This window comes from Pan troglodytes, chromosome 15, assembly GCF_028858775.2.
Source record: "Pan troglodytes isolate AG18354 chromosome 15, NHGRI_mPanTro3-v2.0_pri, whole genome shotgun sequence".
Lineage (NCBI taxonomy): Eukaryota > Metazoa > Chordata > Mammalia > Primates > Hominidae > Pan > Pan troglodytes.
In genome coordinates, this window is record NC_072413.2 from 56,641,057 (window position 1) to 56,656,889 (window position 15,833).

The following is a 15,833-nucleotide window of genomic DNA, read 5'->3' on the forward strand; positions in this document are numbered from 1 at the left end:
CTTTAAAAAGCATGCATTACCCAAGAACAAGGAGATTCCCCTGTATACCCACAATATCATGATCACACTTCAGGAAAATCAGTAGTAATTCATAATATCAAATATTAATATAGAAAATTTCCCAGTGTGTTTCAAGAACTTCTTAATAGCAGCTTTTTGTCCTCCTACCTCCCCTACAAAGCAGGATTCAGTCAATGTCATGCATTGCATTTGATTGTAGGTTGTAGGTTTCTTTTTAGTCTAGAACAGTCTCCCCACATTAAACAAAAGATGCTAGGTTTTTATTTATTTATTGAGACAGAGTCTCACTCTGTCGGCGAGGCTGGAATGCAGTGGCTTGATCTTGGCTCACTGCAACCCACCTCCCGGGTTCAAGCAATTCTCCTGCCTCAGCCTCCTGAGTAGCTGGGATTACAGTGTGCGTCACCATGCCTGGCTAATTTTTTTGTATTTTTAGTAGAGACAGGGTTTCACCATGTTGGTCAGGCTGGTCTTGAACTCCTGACCTTGTGATCCATCCCCTTCAGCCTCCCAAAGTGCTGGGATTATAGGCGTGAGATACCGCGCCCGACCTATTTATTTTTGAGATGGAGTCTGGCTCTCTCCCTCAGGCTGGAGTGCAGTGGCATGATATTGGCTCACTGCAACGACCGCCTCACAGGTTCAAGCGATCCTTCCCCCTCAGCCTCACGAGTAGCTGGGAATACAGGCCTGTGCCAGTGTGACCAGCCAGTTTGTATTTTTAGTAGAGATGAGTTTGTCAGGCTGGTCTTGAACCCCTGGCCTCAAGTGATCCACCTGCCTCCATCTCCCAAAGTGCTGGGATTACAGGCGTGAGCCACCATGCCTGGCCAGATAATTGGGTTTTTAAAGAGTAAGGACAGTTTTCTTGTAGAAAGGCCAACATGTTGGATTTGGTTGTTTCCTTATGTTGTCTTAGAATCCAGGCCCTTTATTTCCTGTAAACTGGGTGAGACTTGATTGAATTCAGGTTAAACATTCTTGGCAAGAATATTTCACTAATGATGTTGTATACTCTTACTCTTTCACATCAAGAAACAGCAGCAGGCTGTCCCACTATTTGAGTGATACCTTGATTAAGTTGGTGAACATAGATTTCTTCATGATAAAAGTAAGTCTTCTTATGCAAATAATATTTGGGGATGGATTCTTTGGTACTGTGGCTATCCTATCCCTCAACAAATTCCACTTAATGGCTTTAGCTTACATGGCTGATTTTTTTTTTTTTTTTTTTTTTGAGACAGAGTCTCGCTCAGCCACCCAGGCTGGAGTTGTAGTGGCGCGATCTCGGCTCACTGCAACCACCGTCTTCCGGGTTCACGCGATTCTGCTGCCTCAGCCTCCTGAGTAGCTGGGATTACAGGCACCCGCCATCATGCCCAGCTAATTTTTGTATTTTAGTAGAGACGGGGTTTCACCATGTTGGCCAGGCTGGTCTTGAACTCCTGACCTCAGGTGATCCGCCTGTCTTGGCCTCCCAAAGTGCTAGGATTACAGGCGTGAGCCACCGTGCCTGGCCATGGCTGATCTTTGCTTGAATCAGTGATTGCTTTGGGGATGCAAAGTGATAGTTTTCTAAATATCCTTCCTTCTACTTTTATTAGTTGACATTCTTAAAAAAGAGCCTTCCTTATTTTTTCTTTTTCTCTTTGAATATCATTACGGACACATGGAGTTTTATTTATCTGATGTTTTACAATCATTTTACAGTCTCTGTTCTTTTTGATGTTCAGCATGTCCCAAATTTGGCCAATGGGAGGATAAATTTTGTTAAAAGGAAATTATAGAATCAGCTCAGTCTCTCTCATAATTCAGATACTTATTATGAAATATATCCAATTAAAATTAACTCTTCAAATGCTGAATTTCAGATGCTAAGTTTTAATGCAACAAAAATCCCTTACTATTCATTTTTTACATTTTGTCTTGGAAATATTCCTTTTTTTCTATACTTTATATATTTCTTACCTCTAGCAAGGCTTTTGGTCACATCTTTTAGCAAGACATCTTTTGTTTGTTTGTTTGTTTGTTTTAAGGCATCTCAACTCAATTCTTCAAAATGTAGAGTTACTAGTCTTTTAGTATTCAGAATTTCTTTGATTACTTGACTTGATCTAAGCCAACCACAAGTGAGGGGATGATCTCACCATCTTTTCTAATGCTGTGATCTGATCTCTTTGGGGCATAGCTATAAAGTTTATTGCGTAAGGCAATTGTGACCTGCAGTCAATTCTTGAATCATTTCCAAGTTGTTCTCAATAAGCATTATTCTCGGAAGGGGACACTTTCTAAGAACCACCTGAGTAATTACATTGTAGGTGACAGGATGCCAAATTAAGAGAAGTGTGAAAAACAGGATTTTCAAAGAATCTTGGGTTTGTCCTTCTCCTAGTCCATTGCTTGACTTTCCTGTAGCTCGCAGTTGTACTGCACTCAGAAAACTGGGTTTTGTCCATTATTTTCAATGACAAAATAGTTGCTGTTGTTGTTACAAGCAAAAGAGCTCCTAAAAATATTTTCCTTTATTTAAAAAAAATTACAAATGCTCATTGTCAAAAGAAAAAACTGTATCTGAACAATATGTCAATTTTAAGAACTCTTCCCCCTCAATCCTCCCCAAATCCTACTTTTTGGTAAATTTAGTGTATACATTTCTATACTCTGTTATATGTACATACAAATACATAACCTCTGTAGTTTTTCTTCAAAATGAAGTTTCAAGCTATGTTTATTATTTTATAACTTGCATCCTCCATTTCTTGGACCTGTATGGCAGAATATCATTCCCAATTCTTTTTAATGGGGTTCCAAATGTTTCCTCACTGAGGAAAAGATAGCAGATTTTGTAGGTTACTTGAAATTGCCCTGCTTAGAAACATTCTAATATTTAGCAACAAAGTGCTACCCAAATGTTATACATTTGTTATACACACATTATTGCCTTTCTGGTTTTCTTATATATTTGGTTATTTTGTATTGTGAGCTTGCTTTTAGTGAGGTATTATTGAAGGAATCTGGTGAGGCTTGGTTAAAGATTTTGCCATACAGAGAAATTTTGTGTTTTTTCTGCCAGGTGCCTCAGGGATATTTCCAAGCTGGACCACTTTTTAAGTTAATTTATCTGTGGTGGGTTTCCCTGACTACAGAGGTTGTATAAATTCAAATCCTAAGTGCATATGAGGGATAGGTTGTGGTTACATGTTCTCAGAGGCAAACGAGGCCCATAAGCTTCCTTCTTTTCTTTTTTATTTTTTTGAGACAGAGTCTCACTCTGTTGCCCAGCCTGGAGTTGCAGTGGCGAGATCTCGGCTCACTGCAACCTTCGCCTCCTGAGTTCAAGCGATCCTCCCACCTCAGCCTCCCCAGTAGCTGGGACTACAGGCACATGCCACCATGCTCGACTAATTTTTTGTCTTTTTAGTGGGGACAGGGTTTTGCTATGTTGCTCAGGCTGGACTCGAACTCCTGGTCTCAAGTGATCACCCACCTCGGCCTTCCAAAGTGCTGGGATTACAGGCGTGAGCCACCATGCTCAGCCTAGCTTCCTTATTTTCATCCTGGACCAGCGAGTGAATTTGTTTTCTAGTCCAGTCTTTCACTAAGGGTGTAGCCCTTCAGTGATCTCAGGAATATAGGGCAGTCTCATTCCTGAATCCTACCCTGTAAGGGCCAAGTTTTTGTCCCTGAGTGACTATCAAAACCAAGTCTCCTTGCTTAAGGGACCAGCAGCCTCTCTCCCAACTCTTCAAGGGGAGCCCAAAGTATACACTTAAGAGGTGTTTGTAATAGTTTATTAATCATTTCTAAATGTTTAGCGGTGAAAGTATCAGGTTTTCTAGTCCACGGTATGGCTGCAAACAGAAACCATAGAGCCACCCATTGCTTTTGTCAATAAATTGGGTTCTCCTCCCTCCACTCACTCACTCTTTCTTTCTTTCTTTCTGTCTCTCTCTGTCTTCCTTCCTTCCTTCCTTCCTTCCTTCCTTCCTTCCTTCCTTCCTTCCTTCCTTCCTTCCCTCTCTCCTTCCTCCCTCCCTCCCTCCCTTCATTTCTCTTTCTTTCTTTCTCTCTCTCTCTTTCTTTTTCTTTTTTTTTTGACAGAGTCTCACTCTGTCGCCCAGGCTGGAGTGCAGTGTCGTGATCTCGGCTCACTGCAACCTCTGCCTCCCGGATTCAAGTGATTCTCCTGCCTCAGCCTCCCAAGTAGCTGGGACTACAGGCACCCGCCGCCACGCCCAGCTAATTTTTGTATTTTTAGTAGAGACAGGGTTTCACCATGTTGGCCAGGATGGTCTCCATCTCTTGACCTCGTGATCGCCTGCCTTGGCCTCCCAAAGTGCTGGGATTACAGGCACAAGCCACCACGCCTGGCCTCCCTCCACTTTTTTGGTACAACTTTATTGATGTAAAATTGAAGTACAATAAAATGCACATATTGGAAGTGTACAATTCGATCAGTTTTCACACATGTACACACCTATGTAACTATCACAATCAATATAGCAAGCATTTCCATCATTCTCAATAGTTGCCTTGAGAACTTTGTAATCCATCTCTTCTTTTACTCCATTCCCTAGGCAACCACTGATGTGCTTTCTGTCATTATAGATTACTTTGTCTTTTCTAGAATTCTATATAAATTGGAATAAACAGTGTATACTTTTTTCCTGAATTGTCATTCAGCATAATATTTTAGATCTATTCGTGTTGTTTCATGTATCAGTGGTTCATTCCTTTTAATCGCTGAGTTATGTTCTTTTCTATGGATATACAACAATTTGTTTATCCATTTACTTCTTGTTGGATGTTTGGGTTATTTCCAGTTTGGGATTGTTACCAATAAAGCTGTGATGAACATTCATGCAAGGTCTTTGTGTGGTCGGGCATCTTTGTTTCTCTTGCGTAAATACTTTGGAGTGGAATGCTTGGGTGTTATCATAGGTGTGTGTTTAACTTTTTGAGAAACTACAAAATACCTTCCAAACTGGTTCTATCATTTCATATTTCTACTAGCAGTTTGTGAGAGTTTCAGTTGCTCTATATCCCTGTCAGCACTTGGCATGCTCATTCTTTTTACTTTTAGCTAATCTAATGGATGATTAGTGGTATATAATTGTGGCTTTCACTTGCATTCCCTGATGCCTAATGATGAGCATCTTTTCACAGGCTTATTGGCCATCTGTATATCTTCTTTGCTGAAGCATCTGTTTAATATTTGGTCCATTTTAAAAATTGGATTGTTTGGTTTCTTATTATTGAGCTATAAGAGTCCTTTATAAGTTCTCTGGAAAAAGTCCTTGCATATATGTTGCAAATATTTTCTCCCAGTCTGTGGCTTGCATTTTACTTTCTTAATGGTGCCTCATGAAGAACAAAAGTTTTTAATTTTGATCAAGTCCAATTTTCTATTTCTTTTTACGTGGTTTATTATTTTGGTGTCCTATCTAGGAAACCTTTGCCTAATCCAAGTTAGCAAAGATTTTCTGCTATGCTTTCTTTCAGAAGTTCTGTGATATTTGGTTTATATATCACCAATACCAAATTGTCTTGATTTCTGTAGCTTTATAGTAGTGAGTCTTGGAATCAGTTAGGGTAAGTCCTCTAATTTTGCCTTTCTCTTTCTCCTTCTTTTCCTCCTACTCCTCCTTTTTTTAATTCCTCTGATTACTCCAGATCCTTTGCATTATCGTATACATTTTAGAATTAGGTTGTCCATTTCTACAAAAAATAAAGGCCTGCTAAAATTTTTATTGGTATCCCATAGAGTATGCATTACTATGAGGATATTGCCAGCCTGGGCAACATAGTAAGACCTCGACTCTACTATAAAGACAAAGAAAAATTAGCTGGATGTGGTGGTGTGCACCTGCAGTCCCAGCTACTCTGGAGGCTGAGGTGGGAGGATCACTTGATCCCAGGAGTCCAAGGTTGCAGTGAACTGTGATTGTGCCACTGCATTCCAGCCTGGGTGACAGAGTGAGACCTTGTCTCAAAAAAAAAAAAAAAAAAAAAAAATAGGGCTACCTTAACAATGAGTCTTTCATTTTAAGTATGTGATACCTTTCCATTTATTTGGTTCTTTTTCTAGATCTCCTGGGCTCAAGTGATCCTCCTGCCTCAGCCTTCCAAGTAGGTGGGACTACAGGCATGCCACCACGCCTGGCTACTATTTTTTATTTTTAGTAGAGATGAGGTTGGACTATGTTGCTCAGGCTGGTCTTGAACCCCTGGGCTCAAGTGATCCTCCTGATTTGGCCTCCCAAAGTGCTGGCTTTACAGGTATGAGCCAACATGCCTGGCTGGTCTTCAGTTTTCTTCAGCAATGTTTTGTAGTTTTTAATGTGGAGGTCTTGATCATCTTTTTTTTTTTTTTTTTTTTTTTTTTTTAGACAGTGTCCCACTCAGGCTGAGTGCAGTGACGTGATCATGGTTCACTGCAGCCTCAACCTCCTGGGCTCAAGTGATCCTCCCACCTCAGCCTCCCAAGTAGCTGGTACAGGCATGTGGCACCACACCTAGCTAATTTTTGCATTTCTTTGTAGAGACAAGGTTTCTCCATGTTCCCCAGGCTGGTCTTGAACTCCTGAGCTCAAGTGATCTGCCAGCCTTGGCCTCCCAAAGTGCTAGGATTACAGGTGTAAGCCACCGTGCCTGGTCTTTTAATTTGAATAATTTCTGTTGATCTATCTTCACCTTCATTTAATCTTTCCTTTGTTATCTCCATTCTGCTATTGAGTGCCTCCAATGAGTTTTTTTTTAATTTCAGATATTATATTTTCTAGTTCTAAAGTTTCCAAACGGTTTCTTTTTTTTTATAGTTTCTATTTCTGTACCAAGAATTTTTGCCTTTTTATTCATTTCAAATGTATTTTCCTTTATCTCATGGAACGTAGTTATAATAGCTCCTTTAAAGTCTTTGATAGTTTCAACATTGAGGTTATTTTGGGGTTGGCATGTGTTGATTGTTTCTACCTTAAGAATTGGTCACATTTGGCTGGGTGTGGTGGCTCACGCCTGTAATCCCAGCACTTTGGGAGGCCAAGGCAGGTGGATCACGAGGTCAGGAGATGGAGACCAGCCTGGCTAACATGATGAAACCCCGTCTCTACTAAAAATACAAAAACAAAATTAGCCGGGCGTGGTGGCAGGCACCTGTAGTCCCAGCTACTCAGGAGGCTGAGGCAGGAGAATGGTGTGAACCTGGGAGGCGGGGCTTGCAGTGAGCCGAGATCGTGCCACTGCACTCCAGCCTGTGTGACAGAGCGAGACTCCGTCTCAAAAAAAAAAAAAGAATTGGTTACATTTTCCTGTTTCTTTGGTTGTCAAGTAATTTTGGATTGCATCCTGAACATTGTCAGTGTTATAGTGCATAGTTTCTAAGTCCTTTTATAATCCTTAGAAGAATGTTGATGTTTTTGCTTTAGCAGTCAATCAGTGCGGTTAGGCTGTGACTAAGTTCTGATGATCTTCTGTGGGCACTGCTTTAAATTTTATAATAAATTATATGTCTGTGCTGTGCTGCTTTGGGTCTGTCCTGCATATGCATAGTTCAGGGGTTAGTCTGAGACTTATGCAGGTGGTTTATATCTCAGTTAAATTTTGAAGGTCTTTGCTATACTGGTTTGTGTCTGTTCTGTGCATTCTTGACTCAGATGATAGACTGAGCCTAGGGTTCATACACAGAATTAGGGGACCACTTTCTCTAGTTCTTTCCCCTTTGGAATTTCTCTCACTCACCTGCCCCATCTGGTTAACGTTTCCCAGTTCTTCTGGCCAGAAAGACATGTTTCTATTCGAATTTTAGCTATGAATAGGCCACTGGGGCCTGCCCTCAGGATAAAGCTGCGTCAGAAAAAAAAAAATGGGAAAAACTCACCAATCCCCCCGAATACACCTGCTTTTGTTTACTTTTACAGTCCTCAGGTAGTTTTTCCTCCCATGTTTTTGTCCACGTCTTTAGTTGTAATCAGCAGGATGGATAGGATATTTTGGGCTCATACTGCCCTGGCAGAACCAGAACTCTACTGACCCATTTATTTTTCATATGGATACAATTCAAAGACCCAGCAGAGTCCTGCAGGAGAGCCAGCCATGTGCTTCACCCAGATTCCATACCCTACTCTGAAAAACATATATAGGCTTTCTGTATTCTGGTTTTAAAATATGATGTAATAGCAAGCAAGTCATTAAAAGCAAGGAAATCCTTTATCAATGACAAAGATTGGAACATTAAGTTTTATTTTACTTTTTTCTAGGTGCAAACCTTTAATTTGGAGGGTAGAGGAGAACTACGTAATCATTTATTCCTATACAATTCTTTCTTTGTGGCTAAGGAAATAACATTCTCTATACATATGCATATTGCCTGAAAGGTAGTGTAAAAGTGCCTTTTGTTTCCTTGCGAGTCATTTTGTTGGGTTTCGGAACTGTCACTTTTAGTTATTTACCTTACCATAATATCTCTGACTATAATATAAATACAATATATAATTATGCTTTTGAAAAGGGTTTTTTACTTCTTGGCCCACAGTGGTTATTTTGGAGCTATTACAACCTATCTGTTAAACATAAGGACTAACAGCGTGGAACCCAAATTTGATTCAGAGAATTATTTTAATTTGAAGACTGTTGCCCAGGTAAACAACAGCTGCTTTGGAATCATTACAGCTGAAGTGGTCAATGAATAATTTACTTTTATATTTAACTATAACAGATGAATATTTCAGGGTTACCAAAGTAGGAAGTATTTCTTATCACTAGTTTATCTTGCTGTTATATTTTAAAGGGAATACTATAAATAGATACTAGGATATAAAGTTTCAGAGTTTCTTTGGGAGACATTGATTAACGGTGGGCAAAATCAAAATGATCAGAGTATGAATTTGGTTTTGTATACAGCCCTAAAATATATTTATTTATCAAAATCTTATGCAAAATGTATTATGCCTTTGAACTTGGGCAGGGAGTCTTGCAAGAGCAACTTTTTCCCATGAGATTTTCTTTTAAAATTTATATTCCTTACTTAAGAAGAGGTTGTTCCCACATTTTTGGCATTGTAGTAGGTTCTGGCATTTGAATTTGAACATGGTACCTAGACAGAACCAGGAAATGCAAAATCTAAATTTTTAAGACTAAGGGGAACTTTTATTTTTCGATTGAAAATAACCTGTTGTTATTACAAACGCAGTATATGTGTATTGCAGAAAGTAAAAATAACATAAATAAGCCATATATATATATATATATATAAAATGTAAGCAAGAATATAAACTCCTTTTTATTTTCCAGGGATGATTCCTGCCACCTCTTTACTGTCTGTTCTCCCATATCTCTTTCCAATTATGCATATATGTATTTTTTCTGAGAATAAGGTCACACTTCACTAGCTATTTTGCCACTTGCTTTTTTTTTTTTTTTTTTTTTTTTTTTTGAGACAGAGTCTTGCTCTGTCCCCCAGGCTGGAGTACAGTGGTGCGATCTTGGCTTACTGCAACCTCCACCTCCCGGGGTTCAAGCGATTCTCCTGCCTCTGCCTCCCGAGTAGCTGGGACTACAGGTGTACGCCAACACATCCAGCTAATTTTTGTATTTTTAGTGGAGATGGGGTTTCACCATGTTGGCCAGGCTGGTCTTGAATGCCTGACCCCAAATGATCCACCCACCTCGGCCTCCCAAAGTGCTGGGATTACAGGTGTGAGCCACCGTGCCCGAATTTTGCCACTTGCTTTTTAAAGTTAAGAATATCTGCTATTTAAATGCATTTTGTCTTTACTAATATCCAGTCTATGATCACATTTTTCCCAATTGTTTAGAGGAGCTTTTAGAAACAAATTTAAAATTCTAAATTAAAAAAATTCATCCAAAAATTAAATATCAAGCTTTGATAACTAAGGATGTTATTTTAAATATTCACTGGATTTGATTTGGGGATTTATTTCATGGGAGGTCTTTGGCAGGCCTAAAAGTTGGTATTGATAATCCCAGGGTCAATCTGTCACATAGATTGATTCTGATCATGGCTGTAGAGTTACCAAAATCACAAATGAACTGCCTGGGTTCTGGTGAATCCAGGGACTGAAAGGAGACATTCTGTCAGTAAGTTTCTAATAGAAATGAAAAAATATATGAGAGGGAGGTAATAATATTTGTATTTGTAGCATTTTACTTTCTTTCGAATACCTCATACCTCATGCAACATGTGAATAGGGTTCACCTTGGGAGCAAGTTAGGACCTTTGGAAGGGGCCTAGGTACTTGCTGGCCATTAGAGTGGATCCCATAAATGAGTTTTGAGTTTTGTCCTCCAAGTAATATCCCATGTTAGCCAAGAGTTACAATTCTTCCAAAAGAGCCACAACTAGTTAAAAAGAGAAAGATTCTTTTTCCAGTAACTCATCAATTGACATTTAGAGGAAAGGATTTAGGAGGCTAAAAATATGGCTCATTGCCTAAGACACACAAATTTCACTCTCAAGAAACAAATTTCTGGAAAAGCGGTACTATTCGATTCAGATAAATGTACCTAATTTTCCTTTTGCCTCCCTACTTAAGTTTTTAAATGTAGAAGTAATCTAAACCTATACATTACATAAAATGTAACAAATATACAGAAAAGGCAAATCACCATTTACTTTCCTAATCAAACAATCATTAGCATTTTGCTATGGTTCCTCTAAGTATTTTTTTCTATACATATGCCATAGTTACTATCTCACATATATATATGAGATTTATATATTTATACATATATGCTTACACATAAGTACATACCATATGTCCATATGTATGTACATATATGTAAGCATATATGTACACTTACTTATACATACACACATATAATTCCTTATATATGTCACATGTACTACATATACATAAACATATATGCTTGCATTAGTCAAGGATTTTCTTAGATTACTATAGTGTTTCTAATCAGTATTTTGTAGTTGTTACATCCTATTTTATTGCAGTATTCAATTATTTATCCATTCCCCTCTCGATGGAAATTTTTCTTGTTTCTATTTAGGACCCAGTGTCTACTGGCCCACCCACTGACTGGGACTGAGATGCTCCGCGGAGGCTTCTTCCTTCTCCTCCCCACCCATTCTCAGGGCATAGCTCCAGGATCCACATTCTGGAACATTCCCTTGGGGGGCCTGATCTCAGGGGTCAAGCTTTGTTTTGGCTCTCTTGCTTGGCCCTACCCCGATGTACTTGACATCTTGAACTTTTTCTTCTTGTAAGTCTGCCTTGCCAGGAATTTGGACTTAAAATCTCCTTTCTTCTCTGCTTCTTTCCAATCCTGTCTGCCTCTTCCTGGCTAGTCCTGGGTTTATAGATCTGTGCTTGAGCCAGAGTGCTAGGCCTTAGCTCACCATTGGATGGAAGGAAAAGGTCACTAAATCTCTAGTTTCTGCCTATAAATAACACTGGGATGAACTTTTTTGGATAAGATTCCCCCCCCATATTAAGGATTATTTTCTTAGAATAGAATCCCAGAAATGGAACTACAGAATGTGATTATTTTTAAGACTGTTAATATTTATTGAGGAATGAATGTAGCTAATATTTATTAACCTTTTCTGAGACATTATCTCATTTAATTCTCACAACAGTCCTATACATGTTCCTATTATGGATAAGGAAATAGAGGGCTGGACATGGTAGCTAACGTGTGTAATCCTAGCACTTTGGGAGGCAAAGGTGGGAGGATTGCTTGAGTCCAGGAGTTCAATTCACCATTCTGGGCAACATAGAGAGACATAAATAAATAAATAAATAAATAAATAAATAAATAAATAATTAGCCAGGTGTGGTGGTGCAAACCTGTGGTCCTGGCAACCGAGGAGGCTGAGGTGGGAGGATTGCTTGGGCCCAGGAGGTCAAGGCTGCAGTGAGCCATGATCACGTCACTGTACTTCAACCTAAGTGACAGAGTGGGACCCTGCCTTAAAAAAAAAAAAAAGAAAAAAGAAACAGAAAAATGGGGGTTTGTGTAACACTACAATTCATTATTTTGGGCTGTCATCATTTTTCATTATATTTTAAAAGGTATCAATAGAACTTTGTTAATGTGTTTATTTTTGGGGGGCAGAGAGTATGGTAATGGAAGTTTGGTTAAATAATTTTCTTTCTTTTAAAAAACAGTTGTGATTCTTTTTTTGAGCATTAGTCATACAAAGATTTTCAGATTTTTTTTTTTTTTTTTTTTTTTTTGAGATGGAGTCTCACTCTCTTGCCCAGGCTGGAGTGCAGTGGTGCGATCTTGGCTCACCACAACCTGCACCTCCTAGGATCAAGCGATTCTCCTGCCTCAGCTTCCCGAGTACTACAGGGACTACAGGTGCATGCCACTATGCCTGGCTAATTTTTGTATTTTTATTTATTTATTTATTTATTTATTTTATTTATTTGTTTTTTTTTTTGAGATGGAGTCTCACTCTGTTGCCCAGGCTGGAGTGCAGTGGCGTGACCTCGGCTCACTGCAACCTCCACCTCCTGGGTTCAAGCAATTCTCCTGCCTCACTCAGCCTCCCGAGTAGCTGGGATTCCAGGAATGTGCCACTACGCCTGGCTAATTTTTTTGTATTTTTAGTAGACACGGTGTTTCACCATATTGGCCAGGCTGGTCTCGAACTCCTAACCTTGTGATCCTCCCACCTTGGCCTCCCAAAGTGCTGGGATGACAGGCATGAGCCACTGCGCCCGGCCGATTTTTGTATTTTTAATAGAGATGGGGTTTCGTTATGTGGCTAGGCTGGTCTCAAATTCCTGACCTTGTGCTCCTCCTGCCTCGATCTCCCAAAGTGCTGGGATTATAGGTGTGAACCACCGCACCCGGCCGAATTTCAGATTTATAAACAAAATCAGTTTAATACTAAAGGATAAACAGTAGGGCTCATTGTGGACTCATTCATCCAATATTTCAGCACCTACCTGTTCAGTGCTACTGTGTAGCACTGTGTTAGGAGCTGTGTGGATACTGCACTAGAACAAAGTTTTACAAGGGGAGAGGCTCTGCTTTGTTCAGTGCTGCATTTCCAGAGCCAGGACAGTGCTTGGCACACAGTGAATATTCAGGAAATCATTTCAGAATGAATGAAAATATGGTCATGCACTGTTTTTACCAGTTATGGTGAGTTCAGCTGTGGGTGACAGAAACCCCTAAATTACAATGGCTTAAACTGGATGTAAGTTTGTTTTTCACCTGAAATAAATCTCGAAAAAAGCAGTCCTGACTGCCAAGGAAGGTTCCTAATACCACCAGGGCCCAGTTTCCTCCTGTCTTATTGCCCTGGATTTCTTGGCATATAATTTTTTACTTCAGAGTCTCAGCTGACTGTGTGGGCTCCAGCCATCATGTCAACATTTCCAAGGAAAAGAAGAAAAGAAGAGCATGCTTCCTGTTTTTCACAGCACTTCCTAGAGGTTGCACACAGCTCTTTTACTTACGTCTCATTGGCCACAACTTAGTTACATTGTCACATCTAGCTGCAGCAAGGTTAAGAAATGTGAACTTCATTATGGCTGGCCATGTGCCCCAAGTAAAATCAGTAGTTCTATTTATCTGGAGGAAAGAAAGAATGTATTTTGGGAACAACTTGCAGCATCTCTTGATAATGAGCTTAAATCTTAGGAGGTGAAATTATAAACACATTAAATTTTAAGTAACCACATAAAACTGTATATTATTGAAATCAAACAAGTAGTACAGATGATAGGAAGCACAGAGAGAGAAGATCCTTACAAAATCTTGGTTGATTAACTGCAGGAATATAGTGAAGGGCAGCATCATAGTTGAGGGGGTGAACCAGATACACAGAGAGTAGTGGGGAGAATTGGAGTCCAGTCCAAAGGCTACAGATGTTTTATATTAGATAGAGGTGGTAAAAATACAAAAAAAATGCACAGTGATTAAGAATAAAATTCAATCTGCTTTTGATCATCAAGAAAAGGTCATAGTAATAGTTTTAAAATCAATATATTTTATTTAAAAAGACTTTTACCACCTTTAAAGAAATCTTTAAAGCCGTGTTACTTAGATTTCCCCCTGCAAGCCTCCTGTGGTTCTGCTGTGTTTAATCGGTGGTTCACCAAGGTTGTAGTTTTCTCTATAAGGCTCTTCTCTTCTCTTGCAGGGCACAGAGCACTCAAGGGACTCTTGTGGCCAATGGAGGTTTCCCTGAGAGTTGGGAAACTATAGTGCCCCTGTTCTATAACTGCTGTCTCAGAAACAAGTAACATAAAGAAGGGAGGAGTGAAAATTTGGTCCACGTATTTAGAGGCTGAATTTCTTTCTCTTAACTTACTAGTTTAAAAATTATACATAGAGTACACATACATTAAATAATTAGAAAATAAAGGTAAACATAAAGAAAAAATAACCTGTAATCTCCAGAGATGGCCTCTGTTAATATTTTGATGTAAGCTCTTCCAGACCTTTTAGTGCCTTTTTATAAATACATTCACTTAAACATTGATTTAAAAAATACTGTCAAATTGCTGTCTTATAACCTGCATTTTAAATTTAACGATCTAGTGTGAACCTTTTTTGACCAGTAAATCTAATCGCGTCATCATTTCAAATGGCTGCATAATATTTTATTGGGAAGATGTCAAGGGCTGATTTCTAGTGGCAGGAAATATGTCTGCAGTACTTCTTTTATCAGGAATTTAGGAGAGCTGCTAACTCACAGGAGCCGAGTGGGAGCAGAAGGCTTGAAAGAAGGTCATCAGAAAAGGTTAGTTGCACAGTTGCCCCAGGCTGAGAGACTGAATCTAATACCTGGACAACTGGTTACTCCCAAAGGAGGCTGTCTGGAGATGTGGCTGTCAGCATGGATGGGTATCTCTCATAGCCTGTGGCTCCCCCAGGAAGCCCAGGTGAGGGCCTCTTTAAAAGCAGATGGCTCTGGAGAAATCACCTCAGGCCAGCAGCTGGTGTTCTGTAAACAGCCCTCATCTGCCAGATCCTTGCCTGTTCTCCAGTTGGTGTTAGAGACTAAGAGCTCTGTCAAAGTGGGTGTAGTTTTAAAACTTCTTTAGCTGCTACATCGTCCCCCAGTAACCTGACCCCATCACCCCAGCATTGTTCACATTCTGCTACCGATATTTGATTTACATAGAAAGCAATTACTTCATGAGCTGGGTATGTGCAGTGCTTAAGTCTTCTCACTCAGGAGCCTTTAGAAATAAAACTCAGATTAGGTAACAGCTAGGGCAGGATCATTGAGAACATTTTTTAACAGTGACATAATGACTTTCCTCAGTTATTTTCCCATTGTTTGAAAGGAATCATTATCTCTCTGTGAAACCACATTTGACATTGAGGCTTCAGTGAATTTCTGAAAGGCTGGCCCTTCCATCTGAATGGTAAGAGCCTACCTGCCTTCTGATAATGGGCTCTGCACCATCAGGGTACAGAATGGATGCTGGGTGCTTGCAGGCTGCCCTGATGTTATCCATTAAGGGTAAATATCTTACAATGTGAGAACTATATCTGATACAGATTTTGCTCCACAAGAATAAACTTATTCTTACTTGAGGATAAATGACCGCAGGGATCATTGGCTTTTAAGTGTCATAATTTTTTATGTCATTATGAAAAAAATGGGGGCTGCAGTAAACCACTTAGTATTATATTTCCATTTTCTGGATAATGGATTAGGTGTAATGTTCCAGCAAAAGTGTGTAGACCTACAGAGGGGAGGCTAGAAATAGAACAGGATACAAAATATGTACAACAAAGTTTCCCAAGAAAGTCAAGTTAGCTTTCCTCTGATATGACCAAATATTAAAATATAAGGTGAATGCTTA